General features: G+C 44.6%; 1 long non-coding RNA gene across 1 annotated transcript; it reads left to right on the forward strand.

Annotated features, from left to right (window-relative positions):
- Window positions 1-1,168: 1,168 nt before the first annotated feature.
- On the forward strand, window positions 1,169-3,648 carry LOC125536714. The gene is made up of 2 exons (XR_007295205.1): window positions 1,169-2,117; window positions 3,145-3,648. It is a non-coding gene; the product is annotated as an uncharacterized LOC125536714 (long non-coding RNA).
- The last annotated feature ends 494 nt before the right edge of the window (window positions 3,649-4,142 follow it).

Below are 4,142 nucleotides of genomic sequence, written 5' to 3' on the forward strand. Positions count from 1 at the left end.
ACTCATGTCTATGGCTAGGAAACATAACCATCTTTGATCAACAAGCTAGCCAAGTAGAGGCATACTAGTGACACTTTGTTTGTCTATATATTCACACATGTATTATGTTTCCGGTTAATACAATTCTAGCATGAATAATAAACATTTATCATGATATAAGGAAATAAATAATAACTTTATTATTGCCTCTAGGCCATATTTCCTTCAGTTATAACCTCCTTGATTGCCTTGGTTCCCTTGATTGCCATGTCCGGTTTGATTGCCTTGGAATCCTGAATCGGGGCTGCCACCTCCATAACCCGGCCCATGAAAACCGCCTCCTGAACCGCCGGGCAGGCCATTGTCATATTGAAACATATTGGAATTCTTAAACTCCCGCATAATGAAACAATCCTTCCAAAAATGTGAAGTTGGCCTTTCCTTCGATCCGTGCTTTGGACAAGGCTGATTTAACAGGCGCTCCAGTTTGGGGCCTGACCCTCCGCCCCTCTGAGGCTGTTTACCCTTACGACGCTGACCGTTGTCCCGAGCGTTGGTGTTAGCCAGAAAGTCCAAACTATTGTCTGCCTTGCGCTTACCATTATTCCCATGACCTGCCGGATTTTGCTGCTGCCCCTTGGTATTGCCGTTCTTTTTTCCCTTTCCCCGGTTTGTCATCCTCAGACTCAGGGTCTTTAGTACTATCTGAATCGGCGTATTTCACCAAAGCAGCCATAAGAGTTGAAATGTCATTGCAGTGACGCCTGAGCCTCCCTAGCTTCAACTTTAATGGCATAAACTGGCAGTTGCCCTCCAACGTCAAAACTGCTGTATCTGCATTAATGCGGTGTGATGAATGCAAAATAGCTGAGACTCGTTTCACCCAATGCGTACTAGACTCCCCCTCCTCTTGAACACAAGCGGCTAGGTCCATAATTGACATAGGCTGCTTACATTAAAGACAGTATAACCGCACCTAATCCCCGCTCTCACAGCGATTTGGGTTTTCGGCCGTCCGTTTTATTGATCTGAATGTTCCCGGCCGTCAGATTTTATGTCTATTCCGCAATCAGTTTAAACTGGCCCAGCTGTCCTGTGGGCTGCTACTCCACAGGCCGAAACGGATGCCTCTGGTGCATTGGGCCGTCCGCGAGACGCTAGCCCATTCCAGCGCTTAAAGGAGGTCCAATGCTGAGTTGGGCTTGCGGGGCGTAGGAGCGACCGCCTGAAATCCATCCAGTACCGATTCAGTTGCGTCAAAAAGGAAAAATCCAATCCCTATCGAGGCGCAGCGGAGCGGCCGCATCGATCCATCCAGTCCTCTGCCACGTGATCTGTCGCGCGATCTTCCAGGATCCAGCTGAGGCGCATGAGTTGATCCAGCCGAGAGAGGTGCCCGAGGGGATCCAGAGGACGAGCATGATGCGGGTAAATCGGGCGCCGGTCGATCCAGCCGAGGCGGTCGATCCACCTGCAAGGTAGAATGGGGGAGCGATAATGTCCGCCGACTCATCTACTGGTAACTGCTCAGACTTCAAACACGCAATCACACTTCCGCATCTAAGCACATATTCATGGCGGGGCTGACGGCTCATCTACTGGAAACTTCAGTTTCTAAGTGGTGCCGCGTGTATATATGCTTCCTCCCTGCCACTCTTTGATCTGATCCAAATCGATCTGTTTGGGAGAGGGGATAAAAGCTAGTGAGTCTGGTCTATGCGGACGAGGCCATACGGGGGTGGGGGCGCCACGCTGATGGCGTGCGAAGTGAGGCGATGCCGAAGACATGGAGATGGGAACCACACCTGCGGTTGTGTGCCGACCATTGAAGGCTATCCGCCGGCGTGAAGTACCTATTCTTGTTAGTTAAGTACGCCACTTACCGTCTGCGATTAAGCCAGGCACCTTACAAACAACCTACACACGCTTGAATTCATGCTCTTGTGCACAATTTGCCTCACCCACCCAGTGATTCTGATGTGCTAATGTGTTTTTGATCTTAATTTTGTACAGGCAGTGCTCATCGTGGTTCTGGTTAAGTGATTTTGGTAAATCTTGGAAGTTGATTCTCGAATATTGTCAACCTGCAGTGACTGCATCCAGCTAATTAGTTCATGTAGACTGGCAGATCTAGGACGGTATGAATGTTATGTATGTGTTATATTCATGACATGGTACTGTTTGTTGATGTATGTAGCATATTTCTATAATCATATAATAGAATAAGGGAAGAACATAGTCTATCTATTCTAGAAAGCCTGATGCCAAGAAAACACCAATAATTTATTTCCTTAATACTACATGATAAAACATGGCAAAGAAGGACGAATGTACACATACATGGTACAACATGTTGACTTTCCTGCTTATGAATCTATGTGTTGTGTTCTTGCTGCTACTAATGTACTCACATATTCTGAACCATGAAGTGCATGGGTTATTTTAATCTACTATATAAGGAACCGGCAAACACTCATTTAATCTACTTGACTTAAGCTGCATGCGTGTATAATTCAAAAATATCATATCAAGCTGCTCCATCTGATTGATAACATCGGATATTTGATCATGTCAGTAGAATTTTTTTGATACACAGTTGACAGGAAAGTTGAACAGTTATATTAGCATTTCAGAGTTAGCTGGTGTTGATATAATACTGGGCTAATCCATTAGATGGATTTTGTTAATCTGTTGTGCACTGGTCAGGAAACTTCTTTATAGCTTCTTGATGCTCTAACTAGAAGTTAGGCTATTTTAACTGTGAAATAAACATCCGGAAGGCTATTTCATCTTGCATAGTTCCATACAAGATGAAATCATCACTGCTGATGTTTTATTTACAAGAAGACATCTTCATTGATGCTCCCAAAATTTTAGGCTTAGCAACAAAATTTCCAATTGGCCAAAACAAACCATTCATACTGTTATTTGATTTCCAATGTGTATATTCCCTTTATCATGAAATGAGCCACATCATCTTTCTAATTATAGTATTTGCATGGAAAAAATTCATACTTCTAATGATCGTACATTACTTGATTGCTGTCCGCATGTTAGAGATGAAGTCAAGGACCCTCCCATGAGCGCCTCAGTTTTCACTTTGTTTGCTAATTATGACGATTACGAGTGTGGTGTGCCACTGACACTTACAATTCTGATTTTCAGGTAAAGAAGTAGAAATAATCGGATGTCAAGTGGTCTAAGACAGATGATGCCTAGAGGAAGGTGGCCCTGGTGAAACAAAATACAGATCGGGAATAGCAAGCACAAGGGCAAGGGAAGAATGCCATGCCCGAGAGCCACCCGAGGACTAGGTCCATATTCGGTAGATAAGAGGGAAGACTATGGAAACTAAGAACTACAACATTCCAAAGAGGGAGCAATATTATGTTCTTGGACGCTTCTTCACTTATATTCAGATTTGTTCCAATTTCTTGATAGAAGAGATTATAAAGAGGGTAGTACATATTGCCTTTGCACAGTCCAGATAAGTCATTAGTGGAAAAATTGTATCCTTTTAACACCAGAGGAGACTAGAGAGAAGTGTCAAAAAAGGGATACCAGAGAGTTACTTTCCAACAAATCCACCAAAAATGGTGAAATGTGAAATGAAGCATCATAGATACAATATACGATGCATGCCGATATTAAAACAATATTTTCTCCTTATACTTTTGTCAATCCCTAACATTAGAGTGCAAAAATAGATGGGCGCAGCAACGCGCGCCATAAATGATCTAGTGTATCTTTGAAATTCTGGATAAACCAGTGCTTTAGCTCAGCCCATGACCCGACAGAGTTAGCCGGTAAGCTCTTTAACCAAGTTCGAGTTGTCCCCTCCAACATCGTGGTGAAGTATTTAGCACACACCGCTTCATCCACGTCCAACATCTCCATCGCCATCTCATAACTCTCCACCCATGACTCCGGTTGTAAATCGGCGGTGTAATTGGGCACCTTGCGAGGGCCCTTAAAATCCTTGGGCAGTCGTACATTACGCAAAGCGGGGGTAAGACACGGCACCCCTAAAGAACTGAAGATCACACCTAGCTCCACTGAGGTGGTAGGGCGAACCGGAGTAGGTTGAAGAGCGGCGTGCAGAGCTGCTAACTCGGCTTCTCGACGTGCACGACCATGATCCACCACATCCCGCGCATTAGCAC

This window comes from Triticum urartu, chromosome 2 (assembly GCF_003073215.2).
Source record: "Triticum urartu cultivar G1812 chromosome 2, Tu2.1, whole genome shotgun sequence".
NCBI classification, from domain to species: Eukaryota; Viridiplantae; Streptophyta; class Magnoliopsida; order Poales; family Poaceae; genus Triticum; species Triticum urartu.